The sequence below is a fragment of the Eublepharis macularius genome, chromosome 6, assembly GCF_028583425.1.
Source record: "Eublepharis macularius isolate TG4126 chromosome 6, MPM_Emac_v1.0, whole genome shotgun sequence".
In the NCBI taxonomy this organism is placed as follows: domain Eukaryota; kingdom Metazoa; phylum Chordata; class Lepidosauria; order Squamata; family Eublepharidae; genus Eublepharis; species Eublepharis macularius.
The window spans coordinates 141,681,237-141,696,428 of record NC_072795.1 but is presented as its reverse complement, the minus strand read 5'-3'; the positions used below and the strand labels follow the sequence as shown (position 1 = coordinate 141,696,428).

The 15,192-nt window shown below is 46.0% G+C and overlaps 1 protein-coding gene across 1 annotated transcript in view; it reads left to right on the top strand.

Moving 5' to 3' along the window:
* The window catches only part of PARG (poly(ADP-ribose) glycohydrolase), a 122,364-nt gene that overhangs the window by 52,669 nt on the left and 54,503 nt on the right, over positions 1 to 15,192 (top strand). The gene's annotated exons all lie outside the window — the stretch shown is intronic.

Below are 15,192 nucleotides of genomic sequence, written 5' to 3'. Positions count from 1 at the left end.
TATGGAAATGTTGGAGAAGTGATAAAACTAGCAGAACCATAAATGTTGAAGGCATAGTTTATTATTAGCAGGGCCTTTTGTTTTGTTTCCCATTTAGTCCCTTGTGGTACCCTTCAGTTCTGTCAGTTGCCCTTTTGTTCAAATGCCATTTCCCCCCCATTCTCATTTCTGTTTTGGAGCCTTCACTAGTCATTCCATAGTTGCATTATGGCCAAGGGCAAATATTCAGAAGTTGGTAACACTGGTTGATAACTGAAGGCAAGTGTCCATATTTGAGTGGTAGAACCCGTGCATGAATATGGCCACAGTCTTTGGCATCTCTAGTTAATAAATCCCAGGTACCAAGGCTTCAAGGTAGCAAGGTAATAAAGCCGGAAACTGAACCCATGCCCATCAAGAGGAAGCAGTACTGAGTGAGCGGCAGCTGTGACTTGATTCTGTAGCAGGCTACTTAGTAGTTGGATTCCACTCACTGGATTCTCAAGATTCAGTATCTTGATATTTCTCTGCAGGTATGAAACTTTAATATCTTGATTTCAGCTGTTTTAGATGTACGTAAAATGTTGCGACACAGAAAAGTTTGATTCTGGTTCATAAGAACATTAGAGGAAGGAATATATTGCAGCCTTTGTGTTAGTGGGATTTTGTGAATTGACCTAGGCATTGACTGCAGTCCAATAATGAAATACAACAGGTACAGCTGGGCTTTTCCCAATGTTGTCTGTGAGTGCCTTGCATTTGAATTCTTTGTGTTCTGTAGCTGTAGTGAAACTGCCACCCACAGCATTGGCTGTAATCTCAGAAGCTTCTACATGCACAAGCGTGTGTACTTGTAGCCAGGTTTCTTTAGATTTGTGTGTCAACATCCAGAAACCAGTGGGAGAACACTTCAATCTACCAGGACTTTCCATCAAGGACTTAAAGGTCACTGTAGTTCAACAGAAACCTTTCAAAAACAGAATCCAACAGGAAGCCGCTGAATTGGAATTCATATGTAAATTTGATTGTCAGACTTGGATTGAATCGAGACTATGAATGGTTATCTCATTATTAGAAGTAACTGATTTCATTACCAGAAGCAAACTGATCCCATTATGAGAAGCTACTGATTGCATCTTCTCCCCCCCTCCCCTCGCCACCTATATATATATGACCAGTTTCTTCATACCCTCCATGCATCTGACGAAGAGAACTGTGGTTCTCGAAAGCTTATGCTACAGTAAAGTTGGTTAATCTTAAAGGTGCTACTGGACTCTTTCCTATTTTGTGTCAACAGCAGCTCTCTTACGCCAAATGTAAGCAGCTTTTAAAACTCAGTGGAGTTTGACGTCTGTGGAAGAACAGCCCTGTTGACCCGCAAGCACCACTCCACTTGGCCCACTGAGGCAGCTAGGTGCCCAGCAACTGCCCCTCCCAAGCCTCCACTCAGTGATGCACCACTCTCCCAGCTCACACGCTCCACAAAGCGGCTTCCCTCTTGCGTGTCTTCTCCAGTACGTTGCCACCCACTGGTTGCTTCAGGAATGACTGGTTCTGTGCTTCAGTGCCTAAAACTTCCCCTCTGTGTTGTGCAGATTCCTCTCCTGGGCTTCTTCAATCATCCCCCCCCCCAATTTCCTTATTATTTATTTGTTTATTTTCAGCATTTCTACTCTGTCATTGCTTCCCAAAGCTGCTTACATTATTCTTCTTTCTGCCATTTTATGCTCACAACAAACCTGTGAGGTAGGTTAGGCTGAGAGTGTGTGACTGGCCCAAGGCTAGCCAGCAAACTTCCATGGCAGCAGGAGGATTCAAACCTGGGATTCCCAGATCTCAGTCCGACGCTGCAACCATTACTCCGTGCTGGAAGTATTCCAGAGGGTAATGCCGGGCTACTGGATACCTTATATAGGTAAGAGGTTCAGGCACCTTAGAGCTCGTATGTGGCAGCATCTTCCCAATTTTCGTCATGTTGAAAACAACATTCCTTCCTCTTGGCTGATGGAGCACTATAGAATTCTGTTTTCTGTACAGCACATGCTTCCAAGCAGAGGCTGAAGAACTTGTACAGTAGTGGAATATATCTTAAGCTGTGCGTTGTGAGGCGATGAAATTGTGTGACTCAAAAGGGTTAGTAAACATACTTCTGTGTGAATCGTTAGAAACGTGCCATTCCGATGCACAGTAAATCTCTGGTACTTGTAGTTGAGCTTAGCTTTGTCCAGGTAGCAAGTGATGAAAATTCTCAGAAAAAGCTGTGCTTGTGGGTTCAGGCCTGCTGGAGCCCCTTGAGCTAAACACAATGAAAAGGTGCGTCTGTGGAGAAAGGACGTCAGAACTGCTGTCGTGTAGTGGTTAAACAGCTGGGCTGTGACTCAGCACTCTACTGGTTTGAATCCCACTGCTGCTGTGAGCTCAGTGGGTGGTCTTGGGCAAGCCACTCCTCTCAGCCACAGCTCCCCAGCTGTATTGTTGAGATAAGAATAACCGTGACCTTGTTCACTACTCTGATTGGGGCACTAATCTAGCTGAAAGAGCAGTATACGACTGTAGTTACTGTTATTAATAAATGTTCCCGGTTTCTGGGGTTTCAACAAGCCATCACCTGTAAGCAGAAAAACAGGAGCCACGTACGCAGCATCTGTATTCTTTTGCAAACAAACACACAAACAAACAAAAAGTCTGGCAAATTAGATATAGCTCCTCTCTGAATTCTTAAACCTTTCAGTAGTTTATGTTGTGTCAAGGGCTTGTCTAGTTTAGGCAATAAAATGAAAATGACATGTTGCATATGTACATATTAAATAGAACATTCAGAATGTTTGCCAACTTGACAAGACCGTCAGTCTAGTTTATCAAATCAAAAGGTACTGGGTACAAAAGGTAGAAAATGCTTTGTATTTTATTCCCCTTAAAACACACCAAGTATACCATTGCTTGGAACTCTTACGTACGGATGACAGCGAACGATTACTAGATTTTTAAAAATCTAACTGGCAGTATTACTGGAAGTTTATATGTACTGGAAGATACTTAGGATGCTTCTAGAGAGCTCCTGATGCAGTGATAGAGTGACAAAACAGGGAGTGCAGCAGGTACTTCAGCGGTCTTCCTGGTGCAAGGAAGAGGGATTGTGGCTCTCAGCGGGAAAACATCTGTTTTGCATGCAGAAGGAACCAAGTTTGATCCTTGGCATCTCTGGTAAGAAGAATTAGTTAGTAGGAGATGGGAAAGACTGAGTGCTCAGAGAGCAACTGCCAGTCACAGTAGACAATACTGACCTTGATGGACCCATGATCTGACCCAATACGAGTCATCTCCGTGTGATTGATGGCGTGACAGCGGCTGATCGAGCGCTGCCCTTTTGGTGTTGCTGCATGTCAGTCCTGCTAATTCACCCTATCCACAGCATTCTGATGTAAACCACAGTTGCAAAATATCTTCATACAGGTTTCACATTTTACCTGAATAAATAATTTTATAAGACTGGTCAAGCTTCCAAGTTACCAGACTTCAGTGAGGAGCATTGCTTTCCCAGCCTAGTTGCCCCACCAAAAACAGCGGGGTGGAATTTCTTCCTTTGCCTCTCCTACTAATTGGAAATAGTAGAGATTTGTGGTGCTTAAGACACTGGGAGAAAGGGAGAGGGGCTTTTAAGATCCATCCGCTCTCTCTTTTCCCCTTGTACTAATTTCTTTGTTAGCTTGGATGCAGAAAAGCTTTTGAGTAGACTGCAGACTGACCAAGGCTGTATAAGTTGAACAGAAAAAACAATTTAGCTTTCACTTAACTCACATACATTTATTACAAAAAAAATTGAGCAAATAAATGTCTAAGTACAGCAACTGAGCAAAGGGAAAAATATAAGTAGGAAGTATTTCCTATTTCTCACACCTTATATTCTTTAACTAGGAACAGCGCCCGTTGGGTGAACCAATACAGTGGGTTCTAGAAAACTGATTTGGCAGGCCCCCTCCCAGCAGCAAGCAGGTGCTTTGCAGCGGCCTGGAGGCCAGAGTGGGAGGGCGCTGACAGGAGGCGTGGGGAGGAGTGCTTAGGCCATTGATTTGGCAGTCCTGCTCCTGGTGGCAAGCGGGTGCTTTGCAGCAGCCTGGAGGCCAAAGTCATCAGCGGTGAACCTGTGTGAGGATAAAAAGTGAGTCGTCGCCAATTCGGCTTGCCTTTTATATTATGGGGTATGGATCTAAAGGTTGACTCTAAATCTGAAATTCAAAAATTAATTCTAGTTTATCTCCTAGCTGTACTTTCCAGCCCCCATCTTCCATGGAGCAGCATCTCACAAAGCCATCTTTTTTAGCCATAACGTTTCCATTTTTCTCTCTAAAGGATGCCACTGCCTTTTATTTTTCTAACTCATTCCTCTTCCCCAGGCAATTCAAATTTCTTTTGTGTCTGTCATCATGAAGATTCCACTTTATCTCAGGAAAGGCATTTTTGTTGTTGTCGTGGCTTCTGTGCAGTTCCACGGATATTCTAAAGCTCCTAGAGACGCAAGATAATCACCTGCTTTCCCCCCCAGTGCAGCTTACTACATGCTTACTGCAACCTCACTCTAGCCTGGAAGATGGCTTCATATCTTGACATGGCTGACCTGGCCACTTGGATCCATGCTATGGTAACAGCAAGGCTTGACTATTGTAATGCTCTATACATAGATCTCCCATCTAAGTTAACTAGGAGGCTCCAGTTAGTGCAAAATGCTGCAGCTCGACTGTTATCAGGAGCGAGCAGGAGCAGGAGCATCACTCCCATCGTGCAGTCGCTCCATTGGCTACTCATCAGTTACCGTGCTCAGTTCACGGTATTAATTATTACATACAAAGTTCTTCACGGTTTTGGTCTGGCATACCTACGGGACCGCCTCCCTCCCTATGCTCCTCCACGGCAGCCTTGCTCATCTGAACAGGATTTCCTGCAGGTGCCAGGCTGCACACAGGTAAAGTCAGCAGCAGCCCGTACATGGGCTTTCTCTGTGGTGGCCCCTATCCTGTGGAATTATTATTAATGAATTAATTAATTAATTAATTTTTAGTCTGGCCTCCCCGCAATCGGGTTCAGGGCGGAGTACAACATACAGATAAAAACACATTAATAAAACAGTATATCGAATAATAATAAAAGCCAGATTTAGCAGCATAAAAACAAACTCTGCACTATGTTCCTAATATCCCAGGGCAGGATTCAGTCCACCCTTCCCTGTCAACCATAAGGGGAAGAAAGGGGTGAAGACGTGAGTTGGGGCGGATGACTCATATAGCCCCCCACTAATTGGAGACAGGCAGGGAGGCCAGCGGGTGTATCTGAGTACTGGCCTCAACCAAATGCCTGGCGGAACATCTCTGTCTTACAGGCCCGCCAAAAGGACACAAGGTCCTGGCGGTCCCGAATATCCTCCCACAGAGAGTTCCACCAGGTTGGGGCCAGGACTGAAAACGCCCTGACCCTGGTTAAGGCCAGTCGAGCCTCCCTAGGGCCAAGGACCACCAGTAGATGTTTTCCTGCTGATCTAAGTGCTCTCCTAAGTGTTTTCTCTTTTCTTTCTCAACAAAGGAAAGAGAAGACTTGACATACTGGGTAGAAAAGTATATGCTTCTGCAGCATTAGTCTTTCATATAGGTAATTATGAAGCCATTATGGCCCATTACCACTGAAGCCTTATTCTTAATGACAGAGGCTTGCTAAGATCCTCCAAGGAGAAACTCTAAGGTTCTCTAAGCATATTGGAGATGGCTCATCCAGAGCTATGGCCTCTGCCGTAGTAATTCGTAAACACGCATGGCTCAGAACCGCAGCACTAGCCCCTCTCCATAGGACAAGGGTAGAAGACCTCCCTTTTGAAGGTTCTGACTTGTTTTCATCTACTACAGACGAGGCATTGAAAAAGATCAAGGATGATTACAGCTTCCTCCCTCAGGCATAGTCTTTCCCCTCTTCTGCAGGCCTGGAAGTCAGTCACTCAGGGGGCTTTGGTTTTGTCCATCATCAGCCAGGGCTGTTGCTTGGAATTCAAGACAACCCCTCCACACATTCCACCTCTGTGCAACCCGCCTCCTCCCTCTCTCTTCATAGCAGTAGAAGCATTTCTAATAAAGGGAGCCACAGAACACATTCCGTCGTCTTACACAGATCATGTTTTTTCCCATTATTTTATTACAGACAAAAAGTCAGGGGGCTCATGCCACATTTTAGAGCTCTTTTCCTTAAACACGTTCATAATTTTCAAAATGTTTTGAATATTGTCTTTAAGAGATGTTTTATCCCTGTTAAAGATTCAGGCTCGGTTTCCTACTGTGGATTTAACAGATGCCTACTTTCACATTTCAATAAACACTCAATTCTGAAAGTTTCTTTATTTCCATTGTGGCTCCAAAAAGTTCCAATACACGTTTCCCCCTTTGGGCTTGTATCGTCACAAAGGTCATGGCAGTAGTAGTAAGCCATCTCAGAGAAAGGGGTTGTACCATTTCCCCGTATTTCTTTTTTTTTCTTTTTCTTTTTTTAAATCCAAATCTAATTCAAGAAATGATAAAACCATACAGTACAAACAAGAAAGGGATTAAAACTAAGCCATAAAAGACATTATCAAAACCACTCTTGGCAAATTGTTAAAAACCCAAGAATTACAATAAACAAGCATTTAAACTTTGTTGCATTGGGGGAGTTACTTCTTTGGCATTTAAAACATGTAAAATTGGTTTCCATATTTCATCGTATTCAAATAAAGGGACTGTCATATGCAAGTTCCCAAAAAACGGATTATGCATAATCCTACCCACCAAATATTGCTCCCAGATTTTCTGATACCATTTTTTTAATCAATGGGCCTTTGAGGGATTTCCAATTCCCAGCAATGACCAGATGAGCAGAGGCAACTAATATCGAAACAAGAGATCTGGTATTCCTATCTAACACAGAGTTGGGCCAAAAATCCAATAGGAAAAATTCTGGGGAGTATGGCAACGAAAGACCCATCGTGTTGAATATCTCTTTGTGAACCACTCTCCAAAATTCCTGAACGAAATGGCATTCCCACCACATATGTAGGGTCGTGCCTTCCTGCTTGCAACCATTTCGATGACCGGCTAATGGTGGGCTAAACTCAGAGCATCGTTTCCCAACACATCTCTCATTCTGAACATGCTGGAACGGTTGGGTCTGGAAAGGTCATCCCTGTTTCTCCAGCAAAGGGTGATCTTTGTGGGCACAGTTTTAGACTCCTCTCAAGGTCTTGCCTTCCCCTACTCCAGAGAAGCTAGCGACATTTCTTCTCACTTTGAACAAGGCATTCTCATGCAGGTACCAGAGCGCAAACAGAGACTGTTGGGTTTTATGGCCTGCCTGACTCTGATAGTTCCTTTTGCCAGGCTGAGACCTTGCCCCCTCCAAAACCGGTTCATTAGCGTTTTCCACCTGTATGCCAGAACCCCCCTACAAGTTCCCTCCCTTCCAAGGCCTAGCCACAGTCATTGAAGTGGTGGAGCAACACGCAGAATCTTCTAGTGGGTTCCCCGTTAGGTTTCTCCCCCGTTCAGATTTCCATCAATATATGTGTGTCCCTATCGGGTTGGGGGCTTGCTGTGGAACCACTCAGGTAAAAGGTGTGCGATCCTCTCAAGAAACATGACTTCAACCTTCTCAAGCTCAGGACCGTAAGACATGCCCTGAAGCTTTGTACAAGGCAAGAATGTACAGATACGCACAGACAATACCACAGCTATGCATTACTTGAACAAAAGAGGCACAGCCTCCGGAGCCCTCTGCCTGGGCTGTCCCATATCAAGTCCATCTCTCTGCCATATAAAAAGTGGGCATGGACAATGTTCTGGCAGACACCTTGAGTTGTTCCAGAACTCAGAATTACAAATGGTCCATTCGGATGAATTTTCTAAGCTCTGTTTTTTCAAGGTGGGGCACTCTTTCCATCGGCCTCTTTCCCACACGCCTGAACAAGAAGTGTGCCCAGTACTGCTCAAGCGCAGGCGTTGGAAAGGCCTCTCTCGGGGACACCTTCTAGATTCCTCGGTCAGGCATTCTTCTGTATGCCTTTCACCCCCTGCCTCTTATTACTCTAATCCTCAGAAAAATCAGGTTCCTCACCAATGATAGTAGCTCCATGCTGGCTGAGGCGGACCTGGTTCGCCCCTCTCTCCTGGATGGCTCAAGGAAGAACTCAACAATTTCCTCTAGCTCCAGACCTCCTTCAGGACAACACAGTACTCCCATCACAGCCTGGGCACTCTAAAACTCACAACCTGGTTCGTCTCTCCCCTGGACTAACATTTTCCTCCCCAGTCCAAATGATCCTTTAGAGGTCTGGAAACCTTTTCTACCAGGATCTCTTACCTGAATCTCTTTGGGCCAAAACTAACAGGTTGAATCCCACCTCTTGTTCTTTACCTTCCATTTTACATCATTTGGTTCAGCTAAAAGACTGACTCTTCTCTTCCATTAAAGTCCCTCTGGCAGCCATTAATGCCTGTTATGACACTAGAAATAGGAAATCTCTATTTGTCCTGTCGGAATGCAGGTCTTTGCTTTGAGGTCTAACTAACCTATACCCTACCCTCACCCCCCGGCTTCGAGGCCCATCTCTCACCTCTGTTACGCATAAACCTTTTGAACCCGTAGCTACCTGCTCGCTTAAAATGCTGTCAGCAAAAACAGCTTTTCTGGTGGCCATAATGTCAGCTAGGAGGGTGAGAGAATTGCAGGCCCTTAGATCTGACCCCCCCCCCTTTCATTAAGATGTTTATGGACAAGGGCGTTCTCTGTCCAAGTCTCCCCTCGCTGCCCAAAGTTGTCTCTGCGTTCCACATGAACCAAGACATGGTCCTGCCTGTTTTCCTTCTGACACCCGAGGACGACACAGAAAGACTCTTACACGCTCTGGATGTTAAATGTTCCTTGTGTTTTTTATTTAGCGAGAACAGCTGCCTTTCGAAAGGACGCTAATCTTTTTGTCTCATTTAAAGGGAAGAAAATTGGTCAGAAAATTTCTGCTCAGACTGTTTCCTAATGGAAAGTATGGCTCATTAAGACTTGTTACGAAGAGTGTAACCCTCCTTGTTCACTCCACGTACAGGCGCACTCCGCAAGGGCACAGTCCATATCTTCAGCCTTCAAAACAGACATCCCTCTGGTTGATTTATGCAAGGCAGTCACCTGATCAATGCCGCCTGTATTCATTAAGCATTATGCCATTGAGGTTGACTCCAGGCAGGACACAGCAGTAAGCAAAGCAGTCCTGGGGAGTCTTCTCAGCTGAAGAGGTTCACGCCCCCCTCCTGGGTAGGTCAGTTTGCTAATCTCCCATGTGGGACTGCACAGAAGCAACGATGAGGGGAACAAGGTTGCACTTAGTTGTAACTTGTTCATCAGGTGGTCTCCTGTGCAGGCACACATCCCCCCCTCTGCTCCCACCACGAGCACTTCTTCTCTTCCTTCTGCACCAGCGACTTAAAAAACTGAGGGAGGGAAGGAACCCTTTTGACTCACTCTTTTATAGCCATGCTGGGGGGGGGGGGTGGAGTGCATGAAACAGTCGAGTAAGCGTGCCTCTGCAAGCTTTAGAGCACCGTGTGGCTGGCCTGCTCATGCACAGATCCAATGTGTGCCCGCACAGAAGACCAGTTGCTGAACAACAGTTGCAGGTCAGTCGGACCTTGTTTTTTCTCTCCCTTTCCACATTTGGCACTACTGGCACTTCCTAACTGAATAGTCGTGTGTTTCCAGTTAAAACTAGCTCTTGTCTTACCTGAAGAGAGAGTTTAGTTTAACTTTATAAGTATCAGCAGAATGCAAATTAAAACCTTTTCCCTCAAAGCTGTGAATTTTGTACGTTGGTTCTAAATGCAGTCTCGGTTTCTTTAAAAAGAAATGAGATCATTTACTGAGGATCAGTTCAAAAAACTGACCTGACCTGTAAAATCTATGCATTGTAGAGTGTGGGAGCAAGTCTGACTACAAATGTGGTAGGAGCATGCTTCCGTTGAATTGGATCCAGTACTAATTTACACGAATGGAAGGGGGGAGATTTTTGCTGACTCCTCCTCTCACTGCAAACCCACAATTGCCCCCCCCCCGCACTGTTCCTTGTTTCCCACAACAAGCATTTGGGGCTGCAGCCAGAGGAGAGGGGTGAGGAGTCCACATAGCTGATGGAGAATTCCATCTCTCAGTGGAAATTGCCACTGCATCTGACCCACTGATATATTTTTAAAAAGTATATACTTCTCCTTACTAATTACCCAGCATGGTACTTACGTGGTTTAGTAAAGCTCCTCCATAGTATAGAACAATTCAAACTAAAATCACAAGCAATGAGATCTAAACAGCAGCGAAACAAGGGCACATTTCTCCCTTTATCTAGCCAAAAACCTCACAAAACAAAGAAGGGGGATGTTGTTTATCCTATTGGAGGAGGAGGGGTCCGTGCCATGTGGAACGTCCCCTGACAGAGCTCTGTTCTCCTTATTATTGTTAACCTGCAAAATGGAAGGGGCTTTCCAGAAGGATCTTACAAGTTGAGTGAGCCCAAATGTGGAAGGAGATTTCTAACCAGCTAAAATCAGTCTAGGGCATCACCTGTGCTCTAGAGCCCGTTCTGGACGATGGTGGCAGCCTCGCAAGGCCTGGGTGGTGGTCGGCCTTCTTTGCTCATAGGACACCTCAACCTAAAACAGCTCCCTAGCGAAAACAGTGGCCCACCCTACAGGCACACAAGGAAGATTCATCTTGTAAGATCCTTCTGGAAAGTCCCTTCCGTTTTGTAGGTTAACAGTAATGAGGGGAACAGAGCTCTCTCAGGGGACGCTGCACGTGACATGGACCCCCTCCTCCTCCAACAGGATAACCAAGTTGCTAATTCTGTCCCCATATCCACTCAAGAAATACTATTACAAGACCTAGTAACAGCCTAATAACATCTTGGACCCACTGATTTGTTCATCCTCCACTGCAACGTGTGCCATAACGTGAGCAGTTCCGTGCTGCTTTCTGCAGAGGAGAAACTGCCAGTCTGTGTACACAGCAGAATCAATGGCATTAAAAAGGGCCGTATTCGCCAGGGCACCCTGTTGCAGACCCCAATTCATCATTCTTTGGCAAAAAGGGAGACTCTCAGGTGAAACTGCCCAATCAGAATTTATCTGCTGATGCCCAAAGACTTAACAAGGACCTAGGGGTTCTTCAGTCCTTACAGGCAGGGCTCATTTCGAGGGGGAAAGCGCAGGAACGCAGTTCTGGCAGTTCCCCAAAGAGGTTCCATGTCAGGTGGCCCCACCCACCTGACTCTCGGCCATTTGGGCCTGTTTCAGCCTAGATTGAGGCCGAAACGGCCTAGATCGGGCCTCTGACGGGTGGTGGATCACTCTCCCGCTCAGCAGCAGCCTGATCCTGACCATTTTGGGCCCCTTTGGGCCATTTTCAGCCCCCTTTTGCCATTTTGGGCCCAATTTTGGCCTCGAATGGCCAGGATTGGGTCCAAAACAGCCAGGTTAGGTGATGTCAGGGAGTGTGGATTATGCAAATCAGTTATGCTAATGACACACTTCTGGTGATGTCAAGGGGCGTGGTATATGCTAATGAGTTCCTCCCGCCCTTTTTCTACGAAATGACCCCTGCTTACAGGTGTTAGCAAAACTAGAAATGTTAGATATTCATTAGTTATTGTTATTGTGAATGATCTCTGTGTTTTTTCTGAAGTGTACTTTAATTTTATCTGACTCTGTACTTCCTGCATTTCATGGCTCTGGCTCTGCGGCTTACAACTTTTTTACAACTCTCTCAGTGTGTTTTACAACTCTCTCAATACACACACAACTCTCTCAATACACACACAACTCTCTCAACACACACAACTCTCTCAATACACACACAGTTTGCCTTCATAGTGAAGACCAGCTACACACATCTGACTCCAGTCCACAAAAGCTCATATTAGAATAAAAACATGTTTATATTTAAAAACTGGAAAAGGTGTGTGCACGCATGCGGGTGGCACAGGCGCTCAAGGGAGCAGGAGGCAAGAAATACGCGTTATGCCTTTGAGAGAGGCTGTACTTTCCGCAACAAAAAACGGACCCTTTTTTGTTGCAGAAGGACAAGACCTGCAGCCACCTGGTATGTACCGTACGGCAGCTGCCTGCAATCCTTCATAAAGGTCCCGAACATCCACCTTGGCGTGAAAGGCTCCAGCCGTGCCTTAGGACTAAGCCGCGGTTTAGTTTCATAGGCACAGTGAATTTTCACAGTAGATACTTTTTAAAAAGACTCTCGGTTTCCCTTTTTGTATTAATTTTCTTTTCTTGGAGCCCAATACTGAATTGAAATCTGTACACAAAAATGAGCTTTATCTCTAAAGAAAGGTGCTAGGATGGTATCGACTCCCCTATAACCCCTGACATCTCCAGTAGTGCCTTCAAGCCGCGTTTGTGAATACTTCTTTAGCTGGAGATAGGGGAAATGTACACTAGTTAAGAAATATGTTCCTTTTACGGACTAGTTTTAAGAAAGGAAATGGTTATGCTGCACATTGTGTTTATACAGGGGAATGGAAATCTGATTTAGCTGTAACGTAATTCTCTCTTACCATAAACATCAATTTGGTAACCTTAATGAGAATTCTCTGAGGAGTAAATTTTTCCCCTCTATTCAGAGTAACCTGATTAGGGAATGGGGTTTCATATTTATAAAAACTGGCTCTGGATACCTCCTACACATGTTAGCTTCAAACACCTGAATGTTTTCAGAAGCCAGTCCAGTGAAGATGAGAGAGGGCAGGTTAAAGTTCAAGATTAAAGAGCCATCTTTGGCAAGTAGTCCATGAATTGGTCACCACTGGGAAGAAAAGGGGTGTGTGTGTGTGTGTGTGTGTGTGTGTGTGTGTGTGTGTGTGTGTGTGTGTGTGTGTGTGTGTGTGTGTGTGTGTACGCAGCGTGTGTGCTTCCTTGTAGACCAGCATTCATTATGACATGAGTTGTAGCCTCTGAAAGCAATATGTTCCCTACAAGTGGGCTTTGTAATTCACAAAGGCTTAAACCATATACAGATGGATAAGATCAAGTTTGTAATTAGGATAGATTCATGTGGTCAGACTCCGCTGCCGGGGCAATGGAGCCTGGGGGGGGGGAGTACACCTTCTGAAGCTGACCCCTGGCTTCAGGTGGCTTCGGATTGTCCTTCCCATAGGGAGGAGTAGTGGGGTATACCACAGCCTCGCACTCGCCTTCCCTTGACACTCTGCTTTGCTCCTCGCTCCTCCACACGCTCGCTCGCTCGCTCGCTCCATCCTTCGCTGCTCTCCGCTCCCGCTCAACCCACCCCACCTTGTTCTTGGGAGCTGGCCTTTATGGTGTCAGCTGGGTGGGATCCCCGTCTCTCTCAACTGCTCTGTCCAGTGTTCTCCCCCTCCGGTCTGACTGAGGACCATTGGACCAACCCTGGCCTTCCCGCCTTGGTCTCGTCCTCTGGCCGTTGCTCCTCTGTCTAATCTGCTCGTCTCTGCAGGGAGGGGCTGGTTGGGCCGTTGCAGGTGCTACACTGGCTTGTCCACCCTACTGGTTTCACAGTTGCCAGTCGTTTCTCGTCTATCGCTGGTGGCGGGTTGCTTGGGGGCATGTCTGAGTTCAAGTGGTGTCTGTTGCAAGTGTGGGGCAGAGGCACTAGCCGATTGGTGGCTTTCATGCCTGGTCCCGGGGGCTGATGGCTGAGGCTTTGCTCTCTGGTCAAGCCATTCTCTAGAGGCGGGGAAGTTGTTGCCATGTCTTCTGGCTCACCCAGGGTTCCTGATGGCTCTGGTAGCTCTCCTTGGGTCGTGGCGGCATCAGAGTCCCTCCCGCCCAGCTCACACTGCGGGTGCTCTGCTGCCGATTCTCCCGCTGAAGGTAAGTCTGGGGTGTGTGAAGCTAAGTCCGAGGGGTCCGGGCCTGGCACGCTGCTCCCCTCCCCTCCCATTTATATGAGCCTATGTCATGCACATTTTCATATGATGCAGAAATTGCCAGAAACGGTGCAAACCCCTGGTGAAGAACATTTTGTGTGTGTGTGTGTGTGTGGTCTTGTGCCCACATGAATGCTGTATATTGTGAACTGTTGACAAAGGAAGTATTTTGATGTAGTTAGCTGATGAAAGTATCTCCCTTTAAATAAAAGAATGTGGTATTTCTGAGTTGAAGATGATTACACCTGACATTTGGCTGCCTGCAACAAATATGAAAAGCTATTGCCTGTGAGGTTAAATGGTTGAGGTGTGCTCCTTAAGTTAAATTCCATGGGAATCCAGAATCTCTAAGCTACTCTCCATGCAAATGGAGAAATTGGAGCTCATTTACTTAATTAACTAGAAAAGACTTGCAGCCACAATCAGGAGTTTGTTTTCCTCAGTGTTTTGTGCGTGACATTGTTGGAAACTGCTTGGAATATTTCTCATCATAAAGAATAGCGTCTGCTTAGGTAATGGGAGAATTGCTTAGGTAATGGGAGAATTCTCGTACCTGTAAATTATGTAAGAACAAGTTATCCGCAAGGACTTCCAGGGAGCATATCATTTCCCCACCCCCACCATTTCTTAATTCCTTTTTCTGAAAGCCCCATAACCTTTCCCCCTTTTCCTGCTTCCTTCTCTCTTTCCCACCTACCAGCCATCTTTATTTGCCCCCCCCCGTCTTTAGCATTCCCTCCTTCCTGCCCCTGAGGGGGGGGGCTCTCCTTGAGAAAACTCTGACTGAGCTGCATGGTGCCAGCTACCAGTCTGGCCCAGTTGCACTATGCCAACCAGGGCTGGTTGGTCGGTACCAGCCAGGCCAGGCTTCAGCCAGTTGTGCAGTGGGGAACCAGCAAGGACTTGCAGTGTGCACCTCACTTTCTCTCCTCCCCACACTTTCGCTCCTCCTGGCAGCCCCCATATCTTCAATTTCCCCTGCTTCCTTCTTCTCTCTCAACAAACTTTTATCTCCCCCCTCATCTTCAGCTATATTTATTTACTTACTTTATTTATACCCCGCTTCTGTCCACAATGGAGGACATCTAGCAGCTTAACCTGTTCTCATAAAGAGAGAAGTTAGTTGCTCTCAACCACCCCCATCCCATTGGTTGTTCTCACAAGCACCCAGTATTTAAGGCTTGGTTGTGCAAATGTATCTAGCTGGCAGAGAACAATCAAAGGGCCATCTCACAATCTGGCAGGAATTT